Here is a 14,799-nt window from a genome sequence, read left to right on the forward strand (position 1 = left end):
CAAATGGCACAGGCCACTTATATGCTTACTTTGTATCTATGGAAGAGGAGTTATTGCTCCACTTTACACTATCCTACAAAAATTTATAGGGCACCGAAAACATTAAAAATAACTAATGTCATGTTCGCTTACATTTGTAATGATTGTTTCAATGCATTACAGAACTTCCTATTAACTTCCAGTAGAAAGTTGGTGGTAACAGGTTCCACTCTCTCCCCCAACACAGTGAACCCCACTGTTGAAGAGGACTATCTTGGCCTTGTCATAATCCTGCATTCCAATTCATCCAAAAGATGTTCAGTAGGGTTGAGGTTTACCACTGCAATGCTATATTATTTTCTTCAGCTGCATTCAGCCATTTGTGATGGGCATTTTTGCACTGGAATGAGCCACTACAGTAGATACATTATACTGATGTATCCAGTCAGCAACCTTTAAGGGATGTCTGAAGCATCTATTGGAATGAAGTGGATCCTAGAGTTAAATCCCCTGTAGACATCCAAAGGGGAGGACATATCCCCCTCCTTAATTTGCGCATTTTTCTGTTAAAAAAGCAGTGGATTTCATGAAGTAATTGGTATTGCCTACAAAACACTAATCTAACCCCCACCCCACAAACAAAATATCTGGTTCAAACTATGGCAGCTTACAGTAAATCTAAATATTGTAATTTGTCAATATTTATATACAATATACACCGATGAGCCAAAACATTATGACCAGTGAGTTATGCAAATCAGAACTGCAGGTGAAAACGGCACGTGCACAAGTCGGAACAGTATAAAAAACACCTGATACTGAGCTCTGCTAATCAGTGTTACTCTTGTTCTTCAGATTGGAAAGGAAGCGGACTTAAGCGAGTTTGACAAGGGCCGAATTGTAATGGCCAGAGCATATCTGAAACTGCACGGCTGCTGGGGTGCTCATGGTCAGCTGTGGTTAGTACCTACTGACAGTGGTCTGAGGAGGGTAAACCCATGAATTGCTGGTGAGGTATTGGACAACCACGGCTGCTCGAGGTGAGCAAAGACTCTCCCGGATGGTACATGGCAACAGAAGGGCGACTGTGGCACAACTAGCTGGTAATTGGAATGCTGGTGACGGGAGTAATGTGTCACAACACACAGTACATCAAAGCCTGCCGAAAATGGTGCTGCCTAGCCACAGACCGCTTGAAGTGCCCATGCTAACCAGTTCACCGGCGACATAGCCTACAATGGGTATGCATCAAAACTGGACCTTGAGTGGTTGGAGGGTTGTCTGGTCCAATGAATCACGTTTGCTGTTGCTGTTTTTTGGTTTTTAGGAGCATTGGCAACTAAGGCTATATTGCTCTGGGATATGCGGTGGTCATTCCCTGACCTTTCCGCATCCTCCGTATTTGGTGGTGACAGGCTCGAACCCCAGTCTAATCAAGAAGCGTGTGCTACACACTACTGCTCCTTCCCACCTGGCTATGGAGGCGCCCTTTCCTGTTGCACAATGTGGACAGCCGGGTATGTGTGCATTGTTTACCTGGGGTAGTGATGGCGCCTGGATGCACTGTGGGACAAAAACAAGCTAGTGATGGGGGTGTCATGCTTTGGGCAATGTTCTGCTGGGATACCCTGGATCCAGTCATCCATGTCGGGCACTCTGATGTCTACACCTATCTAATCAGTGCTGACCAGGTACACCCTTTCATGGCAACGGTCTTCCCCTCTGGCAGTGTCTTCTTTCAGCCGGATAATGTGTCATGCCACAACCACTCGGATTGTTCAAAATTGATTTGCATAACATGAGGAAGACTTCTAGGTATCGCCCTGGCCTCCAAATTCTCCACACATCAACCCCACCGAGCACCTGTGGTTTGTGTTGGAACAGCAACTCCGATCTGCGGCATCTCAACCACAGACTTTACAGGAGTTAAAGGATCTGCTGATTACGTGTCGGTACCAGATACCACAAGACACTTTTAGAAATCTTGTAGTGTCCATGCCTCACTGGGTATGAGCTGTTTTGGCTAATCGGTATATGTATACCAGAAAGATTTTAAGAGTATAGTTTTGGTTTATATACAAAGTAACCAAGATGTCCCTCTAGTTTGCAATGGATACTGCAGACAAATGAATAAACATCTGACTTGTAATTTGTAGTAATCTCTCAAAGTTTTGCTGCTTACCTTAATTGTGCAAATCCTTGATGGCATGAAGACTAGCCAATAATCGATTTGCTTCCATATTTGTTGCACGATAGTAGTTTTTTTTTTTTTTTTTTTTTTTTTTTTTTTTGGTAGTTATTGGCGCATCGGCTTCTGTGGCCATAGTGCACCTCCCAAGGTTTTTTGCAGTACTTTGATCCAAGCCCGAGGCGGGATTCGAACCCGCAACCTTTGGGTTGCCAGGCAGGCGCTTTACCCACCCGGCTAGCCCGGTCGGCCACGATAGTAGTATATATCAGCACAATGGTATTTGTGATACAAGGGTCTTTAGGATAATCTTGGTGGCTAGTGTGACACACCATATTGTTAACACAAAGTTTGGAGAGTGGAATGGCCAAGAGATTGGCTCATCTCTACCAATCCATTTTCTCAGAAATTCGATGTCGAGATACTGAGCTCCAACTTTATGTAGCACTTATTTAGCACCTCAAATTCTGCAATTGCAACCACACGTTGCTCTACAAGAAGAAAGTACTCTCCTCACTGGGGGTCTAGCTTTTCTCCATATCCCAACAATAACTTTCCAGGCAGATGGACTGACAGAACTTGGTGATGCTGCTTTCCATATATAAACTCCCCTTAACTTAATTATATTAGTCAACAGAACTAATGACCTGAAGGTTAACTATGAATTCCATTGTGGCAATAGTTGCTGCTACATTTAAATGACCATAGCAGGAGATACGTTACTAGCCAAATACACTGTGCCATCCAGAAATGGTCCATCCAAGAGCAAACAGTGCCTGAGGTTCTATTGCTCCTCCTATTCCAATTTATAAAAAAATTGCTATAGAGAAAGGAAATATTTAGATTTTAAAAAATAATATTTAGCTGAAAAATTGACAAGAAACAAAACACACATTTCAAAAACCAAATATAATTTTTTTTTGAACCACTGACCTAGCCTGCTTACTAACAATTTCATTTTTAATTGAAAACACTGCCAGTGATCTGTCATTACAGGTAAGTTTTAATTAATTTCAATTTTGAGAAATTTCTTTCAGTATTGGCAACTATTATGTATAAGTTCAGTAAATACATAGTGCTATATATATTTGGGAAGGTATCATTCATATTTTATCATGGATGAACTGAAGAGCTTATCACAATACATCTTTCTCAGTAGGAAGAATAAAAAGATTTTAACTTTGTTTTGCTAAGCCCTGTGTTTGTCATGTCAAATACTAGCATTTGAAAATGTACAGCTTTCATACTGTCTACGGTAAAGGATGTCTATAATATATTAAGTGGTACTTGATTTCCCCATCAATTACTGCTTAATATATAACAATTTTTTACAAAAACTTGGTTTAAAGTGTAAATGTTCCCCAATCACTAAGCAGCTGTAGTAATTTACCCTGCTGCACCACCCTAAAGACATCCCTGGCACCACTGCAAGGTGCACCCACATTGAGGTGTACTAAGGTAAGCAATAAACTTTAAGAGATTTACTACAAATTGTAGTAAATCTATCAAAACAAGCCACATATCTATAGTTTCATTCATCCATTGAAATCTCTGGAGGAACTTTGTGCATGCCCTGTACAACAGATTAAAATGCAGAAAGCACCAAAAAATTATTTTACAGTCTTAAATAAAATCTATTAGCTTACAAAACCTGGTGGCAAGGAAGGTAGTAGTACTACTATCTTTCTTGCCACTAAGAAATTTAAGTCCTTTAAATATTTTTGTAACTACTAGAAATGACTTGGCCAAACCACAGTTTGACAACAACACGTTATTCATGATAAGTTTTCTGCAAGGCATTTTTATAGTCTTCTACAAGTCTTGGGGTTCACAGAAAAAAAAAAAAAAAAAAAAAAAAAAATTTTTCCCCTATTACTGTACTAGTCGTTAAGTGAAACAATATTGAAATGTTTCAAATTTAATAAATTGTTACAGTAGTTTGTTTTATTTTCAAGCAGTATAACTTTTGTTTAAAAAAACAAAAACAAAATAATAAATAAAACACTGAATGGAAAAATACCCACTTCTAAAAGATCCATAGACTGAATTTATGTTTTGTTATAACATATTTAAAAGAATCTGGCTTTTCTAAATATGAAAATTATTAACATATCCTGAGAGACTTAAATAAGAGTTCTGAGAATATATTTATCTTCATGCTCCTCTCTAGTTGATAAAAATTCAGAATTCATGTTGGGATTTTTTGAAATGAACACAATTGTATGATGCTTGAAGCTGATTTATATTCTTAGGAAGTTGGACAGATCTGCATTTTTATTATTATTATTTTTTTGCAGTTTTAAAAGAGGTAGCCTTTGATCCCCCCCCCCCCATTTTACATTTCACTCTGCACTATTTAATTTAGTAGTTTTTTTTGTTTGGTTTTTACATGAACTATACACTGCGTAAACCAAAATTACTATTTAAAAACTAGTTTTATATCTGCACATTATAATTCGCTATTGTTTGTCTTACTTTTTTAAATTAAAGGTTAGACAGACAGACAGACATTTTTAAAGTTTATGGCCACCTACTGTGTGAGTTGGTAATCACTGATATTCACTTCTCTTCTTAGACTTTCCAGAAGGTTAAATAATTGTTGGCACTTTTTTTTTTTTTTTTTACAGATTAAAGAAGTCTGACTAAATCAAGATGTTTCTTATCTAAATTTACCACTGTCTGGTTTTCTTCCTTTTTTTTTTTGGCTTTACAGCAGTAGGATGCATTCTTTTTCATCTTTGAATGGTATTAGTTTTGTGACTGACACTGCACTAAAAACAGTTTTAAAACAGCACAACAGCCACATGATATTAAATAGTATAACTTAATTTAATAAAATGCATGATATACCTAAATTTTTGGCAATACAGAATTTATAAAAAATCTTCAGATTAAACAGTTCAAGAAAGTGAATTTACTACAGCCTGTTCTTTCTTCGTTCCTTGCAAAATTGTTCAGTTACTTTCAAATCCCATCACTAATAGTCTTGATAACCACAAACAAATGTTTCTCGAACCATAACACAAAAAAAAAAAAAAAAAAAAAAAAAAAAAAAAAAAAAAATCATAGCCCTCATTTTTTTTTTTTTTTTAGAGAAATTGTTAAAAAAAAAAAAAAAAATTCCTCAAGATACAAAGTCAGACCAAAATATTTTACATGCAAAACATACATTTTATGAACAGGACCAACCTTTATGTCAGTATAGGTCAGATTTACAATTTTTCTTCCTCTTCTGCAATATCATAAGAATACAAATAAAATGAATCAAGAATAAGAGAAAAAAAAAAAAAAAAGCAATCCCCAAAATACAGTTCATCATACATGCTACTTACCCTTTCATTATCTTCTAATGTAAACCTTAAGTTTGAGATTAGAGGATACCAGTAATCAAAATTTATCTTGTCAACATGACAAATACTAACAATACAAGCCTATACATGTTTTACCAGAAAAACCACATGTCAAAATCATTCAACAAGTTCATTTTGGAGTGCAGCTCATACCATATTTCTGAAGAATATGCTATATGTTTGCAGCTAAATTCTTGATTCTAAATTGATGCATTCACTTTTTTTTTTTTAATCTTCCAAAGAATTAACTTATACAGTTTGCTTCAAAAACTTTTTATATTTATGCTTTTTTTTTTTCAGTGTATGTACAAATATCTTTGTTACTTTGAACATTTCTTAGAATACAAAGTTCAGTTCTGTATTCATTTTTAGATCATATAAATTTAGTGGCCACTTCTTGCAAAAGTTTTGATTCAGTTATGATAGTTTATATAATGTGGCTGAGTAAAAAATCTTAGCAAATTACAAACAAGCAAGTTAAGCTAAATAACACTTGGGTGTAAAAAAAAAAGAAAAAAAAAAAAGTGCTTTAGTATAAAAGTTTCAAAAACTAATTACACATAAAATAATTATACAAGCAAAGTGTAAAACAGTTTTGAAAGATCCCAAAAATGCATTACTTTTGCATTTTTATGCTTGGAGATGTGAAATCATGTAGATGTATGTAATTGGTGATGGATTCCAGTGCATGTGCTCTTAGCCATATACAATTTAACTTGGCACATCATGACCTAAGTCTCCAGTGTATCATTAAAAATCAAATCCAATCGCCAAAGTGATTATTATTTGTACTGTACATGACTAGACGTCATAATTTTTATAACGGAAAAACAAGCTTTCTGTGCACCTTGGAAAGTCTCAAAATTTGACATTTGACTTGAATTGCAACAAGGTTTTGGCACATGCAGTAAGAAAACAAATAGCTATGATAATGATGCATACACACTTTTCCAAGACTCCACAAACCAATACATGCATGAACTAATCATAAACTATGGATATCAATTCATGCTCTTTGCAGTTTTTGATTTAGAATGATGCACCTAAGATGAAAATCTCCACACACTAAGATGTGCAAGGCACCATGGCCTTTTGGTGGCTATGAAAAAGTTCCAAAACTAACTATATAAGTTGCATTTTGCTTGAGAGGTGAAAAATCTATAATGAGATGAAAAATAGGCTGCTTCTTAAGAAGGTATAATATTAAAATTATGTGATGTTGTCAAAACGGCTTGCTATCCCAAAAATGTAAAACATCTAGACTTACAGTTCACTTCCATTTATATAGATCTCTCAAGGACACTTGATTTGGCAGAATCCTATTATATACGTTAAACTGTTCTTAGATTTTAATGGATCTGGAATGCTTCTTGACTTAGATAGGTCATAAATGTTGTGTTATTCATCTTTAAGTGAGATGCATAGATTTTTTTCCCCCTTGGCTCTGCTTGTGTGTGTGTGTGTGTGTGTGTTGAGTGAGAGAGCATAAAGGATATAAAATTTCTGTGAATACTTATGACATGATATAAACTGTTTAAATGAGGGCTATGAGTGACTAATTTTCAACAAGGCCTTGAATATATTTTTTTTTTCATGGAATTCTTAATTTTAGTAAATCATTTGCTCTTTCTAATCATTGTAAGCAAAGAGTAAATTTTTACTCCTTTATACATGTACAACAAGAAGTTCAACTCTTACTTCTGAAATAGAAAGTGCAGAGAGGCTTACTTCTGATGAAATAAGGTCATGCTAATAGCGATTTTACAGAAAAGTAAAAAGTAGATTCCACAAAAAGTTTTTTGAAGACTAAATGAATTCCTGACAATCACTTTTCACTTAATATATCTTATTCATTTTGGATTATACAAATCCCTTGTGGGCTCTACATTCCAGATTGGTGTTTTTGAGCAAGTCTAGATTAGTTTCATTCTTTACCTCTTGCTTTTACTCAATCCAATTATAATAAGTGGAATAATGGTCACTGGTGTAGAGTTACTTTCATATTTTGAAAGAGAGAAAATAAGTTTTTTTTTTTATCTTAATTTGTAGATGAATTAAATAGGAAAGAAAAGTTCTCCTAAACTTGCACATCTGGACATCATTTTACTTTTTTCCAGCAAGAATATTTAGAAATCCTCTTCTATTCAGAGTTCTGCCACACTCAATTACATGCTGGAGATTAATCCTTTTACCTTCTATGCAGTTAAGCTAAAGCTTGGCTTTCTGCTCTCAAATCTGATTGGTGGATAAATTAGTATAATTTGTAAATACTGTTTCTATCTTCAGTTATAACACATCAAATATGTATATTTAATTGTTCTGAACATTTGCAAATTTATTTTGAAAAGAGGCCTTTTGACATTGCCGTTTCCTTGGAAGGTATCCTCATTAGTAAAGTTGAAACTGACAAAGACCTATGAGTTTTCTTTGACTCAATTTAAATTTTGCTCTTCATAATAATTCTCTTGACAAAATGCACAAAAACCATTTGGATTTTAAAACAATGTCTTTTACATGTCATCCCTCCTCAGTTAATTGCTGAACTTCACTGGACAATACTTTTAGCTGATTGTAAAACCAACCTATTCTACATGCTTCCCCAGTCTGGGAAGAAGTTGCCAAATCCAATTAAAAAAAACAACAGTTCCTCCTCAAATACTGGTTCTTCACACGTACAACATGTTATATTCCTCCTCAGTGAACTCTAATTCAAAAGTTGACTGTCCTGTATTCTGGAAGTAACTGGGAGGCAAATTCCCAGCAGATCATGTAAATTCAAGCCTGAACTAATTTCTCTACCCAATACACTTCATCGAATTGATGTGCATTTTCTGCCTTGCCTGTTCAGGTGTTAATTCTTTACACAGTGATCGTTTCTTTATTGCTTCTGATCAAATATTATTTCAAACTGACATGTAAAAAACATTGCCAAAATTTACTCTATGTAACCTAGTCAATAAACAGAATGATTTACACTATCTCCCAAAAGCAATCGTCAACTGGAAGATAGATTACTATATTACTCTTCTACATTTTTTTCTGTTTGATATTGACTCTTTCCTCTACAAATTGCTTGCAACAATATTTATCTTTAATCCAATTATGTTGTTGCTATAGTGGTTTGAATTTTATGTTGCTATATACAATATTATTGTATTTCCTTATTACTTTTTCTTTTTCTTTTATTGTTAATTTTAATGACATATGCCCTTCTTCCCTCTCAGCTGTTTTCAGGCATGTCATTTGTTACAAGTTATGGCATCCATACAGTTAAAATTGTGAAGAATTGCTGGGAATACCTGGTTTGTTTGTACTCCAACCCAATCTAACCTGTTCTAAAACTTACTTTTGTGGCTTGTATGTCACTGTACTCAGAATATTTGCAATAAATTGATTATCTGCCTGTATTAGAGCTTTGTTCTGTGAACCAAATTATTAAAATATAAAATACAGATGTAAAAATTAAATTTCAACACCACATTTACAACAATGAATAAGTATTTGTTGGCAAGAAATGTAATAAAGCATAAAACAAATTATAACATGCATTTACTTGCTGTATCATGCATGGTGTCAGTTTTATAAATAGTTCATATCATGTTCAGTTCATATCATGTTAATGCACAACAATGAACATGCATTAAAGACCATTTCAAAAACTATGCACTATATATTATATTCAAAAACTGTTGTTTTTTTTTTTTTTGAAGCTTAATATCAAGTGAGGGGGGAGAAGTGTCACATGAGTCTGGTAACTGGTATCTGTTGTAAGACAAGCACTTACTAGATTAATTCAAATCAAGTATAAAACTTGTGCGATTAAAACACACTTCACACACAAAAGTTCACAGCAAGACGTGTGCATGGAGGGGGGGGGGGAAGAAACAGATGTACAACATGTTAGTCATAACAAGACTTAACAAGCCAAAATTATTAAATTGAAATTAAACACTTCAATCATGTAAAATTATTGCTGTAATCAGAGCAAGCTTAACTTACAAGGAATTACTTTTAACTGTAGGTAAAGAAGTAAAAAGAAAATAAAATAACAAAAAATAAGAGATAAAGGGAACAACAGACAACTTCATTGGTAAGCATCTTACACCTCCTTCAGGTTCCCAAAGGGTTGCATTTCCAGTGAGCTGGTGAAAGGCACCCAAACATTTACCAATGCCACTATATGACCTAGGAAAGAGCAAACTAATGAAAGTATGAACCTAAATACTGTGGGCCTACTATCAATCATAAGAGAAAAAAAAAAAAGTAAGTTGACGCTGATCAGTGTCAAATCAACTAATCTCAATTGAACGCAAATATGCAAAATAAACCAAATCATACTAAAAGAATAGGAATGATAAAAGATTACTAATGACAGTATTTGCCATTTATTATTTGGTTACCATGTAGCTGTTTTTGGGTCCACTGAAATAAAGCTTTAAAATGGACATCTTTTCAACTTGAACACAATTAACCTGTGACTTCTGAAGAGCTATCAAAGATTCCCTCAAGCTGAAATAATTCTTTCAGGGAATACATAAATTAGTGAACAATGGGATGCATGCTGAAATGCTAGAGGTGACATTTAAAATTTTTTAAAAAAAAATTTAAACATGTTTTAATTGAGCATTCCCCCATAGTATTCCAACCATTTGCACACTGAGACTGCCATAATAGTAATGTATAATGGCATTAACTATAACCTTTGTAATAACTAAGACATGAAAATAAAGTGTTAAATTTGATGTCTTTCTGATGTTTGCAAGCCTAATTAGATCATACTGTACCAGTTCCTACAATATTATAAACTATATTTTTTTCATTCTTGATTTTATTGTGTATTATGTACAAGTGTCTTTAACAGGTTGATATACATGTGCAACTGAAAAACCCTACTTCCTTTGCCTGAGATTGGCTATCTAAAAATCAAGATTAAAGAGTCCTTTAAAAATTTCTCCAGTCTTCAATGGGATTCAAATCAAGACCTCTCCAAAACAAGTGGTAAACCCACTATACTGTCATGGAGAACTTTTAGTCTGTAAGAGCTACTACAGGCCTATATGTTTACAGTTATCAGTGAAGATTTGATATGAAAAATAAAATCTCTATTAAAAAGATACAGAGGACATGTTCTGAGAAATATGACACTAAGAATTACAAACAATAATAAAAACTGAGCTAACAAATTGAGAAAAGTTACACATTAAAAGATGGAATATGGTATTGCATCAGAATGTAATGCCCATTAAATTAATGTTCTGAAATGCATCAAGTGAAGGGCATTATTTGTGTTATGCAGGAGTAGGAATTGTTTAATAAAGAATCCTGAGGATTTCTATTATTAATTATTTATTAACTGCCTATGTTTTGGACATTCAACTAGGGCATTAATACTTCAGTCAGTCCCAGTTAGTAGGCTGTTCCCTAGATTCTTCTAGCCTTAGAAGGGAGCAAGGAGTCTCTCAAAAATTTTCAGGTGTTAATAATCCATCCCCTCTCCATCAAACCAGTTTTAGTATTAAGAACTAAAAAAAGTCTTAGTTCTTAATAATAAAAATCCTCACGATTCTCCACACAAGTCCCGTGTTTTCTTTTAAACCATTAAATTAATCTGTTTAACATTTTTCTTGTTGATTACCTTCGAACTTCGAGGTGTGGTAAGTTCATTTGTTTTAACATGTTACTAAAAAATCACCGTTCAGTCTGTGTACAGACAAAGAATTCTCACTCAGCCACATTACTTCAGTCTTTAGCACAAAACTAAGTTAGCTTCACAGCCAGCTTTCATTCACAAGTAATCTCTCTAATATATATATATATATATCCAATATATAAATACCTGATTTGCCAAATTTACCTAAAATACAAATTTACCTAATTTGTTACTAATGGTGTTGTGTAAAATTAGCTCTATGGATAACTGCAGTATAAAGTCAGACAAGCAATATTTAAACCAGCAAGACTAACAATGTTCCTTTATTTAATATACTAAAGAAAAAAAAAAAGTTTTCACAACAAATTCCAAAAATCATGATCCACATAAAGCATTAACTATTTGATGCATAACTGACAAGCAGCAGACATTTGGACGAGCGTTTACTTAGTGTGAAAAATCAGAACTGGCTCTTTTTACAGTAAGATGTCTGGAAAGACTATTTATGAGCACATGGAACTACTGAAAAGAGCACTTGTAAATTATGATATATGCAGTCACAAACTGTAAGTAATTCAACTTCACCAACAAGTACTTTTTGTATTCATACATCATCTGCAAATATGAATTAACTCTGCAATTAGAATAGACTAAGTGATAGGTGGACAAACTGAATATGTCTGTGGTTAATCAAATGATCATCACTCATCTCAAAAATAAAGTTCATTAATATGGAAAAAAGTCAATAATTGACTTAATTATTAAGTATAAGGACAACACATACCCAACCTGTGCTAATAAAATCTAATGAAAAAGGTAAAACATACAGAAAACAAATCAGACATTCTAAGATCAAGCAGACACACAATATTATTCTTGACTGTTTTCCATCTATTCCAGTTTAATTTCAGTGACTGATTCATGTCCTAAGGAATTCAATGATGTAATATGATGGTAGCTATAACTATTTCAATATGTGCATAAAATGTCAGGTGTTAACCACCAAAATTAGCACCTAGTTATTCATACAAGGGAGACAGAGCAGACGTTACTTAGCTTTTTCACAATGAAATGTAAAACCAATAAAATTTATTCTGAATGTAAACACTTATGAAATACTTACAATGATTGTATATATGTGATTACATTTCAAAATCTGTAACCTATTGTATGTTTTTTTTTTTTTTTTTTTAAATTTTGTTGGTGGTGAGGTAGGAGGCAAACAAAATTTATATTTTCCACAAATTCAATTCTGAGAAACAGCAAACCAGATTAGTAAGTGGACAATTCATACGTATTAGAAATGCTTGACAAAATTTGCTAATGGGATGCTGGTTTTGCATCAAATAAATGAATTGGTAATTATCAATAAGTAAATACTAACACATTTAGAAAAAAAAAAAAAAAAAAAACAATTATACCATTAATTAAATCATATGAATTAGAAAAAAAAAAATAGAATTAGGCCATTAAATCATATGGGGGTTAGAAAAAAGAAATCAGGACATTAATTAAATCACAAGAAGTACTAATCACAGGTGTAGTACAGTGAAGCTAAAAGAAAAGGATTTTGTACTTATTTGAGTTAAAAGGGATGTGAAGTTTTCTATACAAGAAATTATTGGCCATTTTTGTATAAAACAGAATTTAAATTACAACCCTTTTATACTGAAAATACAGCAATATGAAGGAACTATTATACAATCTTCTTTCTCTTTGTTTAAAGGATGTAGAAGTGACGATCTAAATTTCTATGAATGATACTCAATTTATGCATGCAGCTACCCTAGCATATTCCAATGTCATTCCTGTATTGGCTTCAAATGCATTTGAAGGGTATTCTTTCTCATCCTCTAGAAGGAAATAATTTTAAATTGTCTTAATTTATTAATAACACTTATGAGAGATCAAAAACATTTTCTGTGACATGCTCAGATATATAAGAAACAAAACTGACACCATATATAAAGTATCACTAAATGCTTGGTTTCGACCTACAGTGACTGAAATCTTAAAACATACACAAATGAGTTTCAGAGGAAGGCAAATTTAATTGGCCAGATGAAAATATGACAGCTAGTTCATTAAAATGGCAAGCTCATATTACATTATTATAATAATGATCCACTTCACAAGTCAGTCATCACTATTATGGGAAAATAAAAAAAGAAAGAAAAGAAAAAAAAAGCCACTGATAACTAAACACCAGTGATTACACCAATGATAATTTGTGAATAATGATACTCCTTTCAGGTAGAGGGGGGGACAAGAGAAAAAAAAATACTTAAAAATGTTAGAGTCAGGCTTTCTGCGTTTTAAATGAAACCTGCAAAGGTTTCCCAGCATATTCAAAGCCATTTAGAGTTTCCACTGCACACAACGCATCATCAAAACTAGACATGGTTACAAAACCATAGCCTTTACTTTGTCCAGTTCCTTGATCTCTTACAATATTAACCTTTTGTAATGCTCCATATTGAGAAAACAGCTGCCAAAGAGCATTTTCATCCGTGTCAGAACCAATGTTGTACACAAAAAGTGTGGGTCCATTTCCAGAAACGCTTAGTCCACCTCCATATGAATAAGCCCCAGTCATAGGGTTAAAGCGATTACGATTCTGCGGGTTTCCTTGTCGAAGTGGGCCCCCACCATAGCCCCCATGAAATGGTGGGGGAGGTGGAGGTGGTGTATAATAAGTAGGGGATGGCTGTCGCATCTTTTTTGAATTGTCTTCAGCAAACTTAATGGATAAAGGTTCGTTTGAACCAGGAAGGGTTTGACCATTATACTTCTCAATGGCTTGTTCTGCATTCTCTCTTAAATCAAATAGAATAAACCCAATACCTTTGCTTTGCCCAGTTTCATCCATTAAGACTCTACTCTGAATGATTCCCCCAAACTCTGCAAAAAGTGACTCAAGCTCATCTTGATTCATTGTTTTTGGCAATCCCTTGATGTACAAGTTGGCATTTTTGATGTTTTCGCTACTTGGTCGTGCATATGCAACTTTGATCTTCTTATTTTGCAGCTGAAATCCATTAAGAGTGCTAATAGCTCTGGCTGCATCATCAGTTGATACATAGTCAACAAAACCAAATCCATAACTATAACCAGTTGGCTTGTTTCTAACAATCTTGCAAGATCGGATAGGACCTATACTTAAGAAAATACTCTTAAACTCCCCATCTGTCAGTGACTGTGGAAGATAGTTAATGATGAGATTGGTTCTGGGTTCCAGACAATCATTCTCCATTCTTAATCTTCTGAAATTATAGGAAGCTTTTTCTATTATTCAGAAATTGCAGGTTCAACTATTTACTGTAAATAATTCTGTAAAAAATAAAAAAAAACTATGTATCAAACATGTAAATTAGGTACATCCAACTTAAATTACTCAAAAATTAAAACTTAAAACTGTTTAATGCATAATTTCAAACATTATGATTTATGAAATGCTGCATTAATAAAATAATCAACTTGCAAATAGATCTGTAACTTTAATTATAAGCAACTTGCACTTTGCAAAAAAAAATAACTTTGTGGTCACTGAGGTAGAACTGTTCTACCTTTTCTAGAAAACTCCTGATTCTTTTCTTATTCAAAAGCAAAAGGACCTCCTCAGACTACAGTGA

The 14,799-nt window shown here is 33.7% G+C and overlaps 1 pseudogene across 2 annotated transcripts in view; it reads right to left on the reverse strand.

The window, feature by feature from the left end:
- Positions 1-12,650: 12,650 nt before the first annotated feature.
- The window catches only part of LOC150090141 (ELAV-like protein 1 pseudogene), a 29,515-nt pseudogene continuing 27,366 nt past the window's right edge, over positions 12,651-14,799 (reverse strand). The window contains exon 2 of one of the 2 annotated variants that reach the window (XR_016546695.1): positions 12,651-13,020. The product of XR_016546695.1 is annotated as an ELAV-like protein 1 pseudogene, transcript variant X2 (transcript). Of the gene's footprint in view, positions 13,021-13,129; positions 14,498-14,799 lie in introns of those variants that run through there. The other variant, XR_016546694.1, reaches the window with a different exon arrangement.

This window comes from Mastigoproctus giganteus, chromosome 2, assembly GCF_048544385.1.
Source record: "Mastigoproctus giganteus isolate SK-2022 chromosome 2, ASM4854438v1, whole genome shotgun sequence".
NCBI lineage: Eukaryota > Metazoa > Arthropoda > Arachnida > Uropygi > Thelyphonidae > Mastigoproctus > Mastigoproctus giganteus.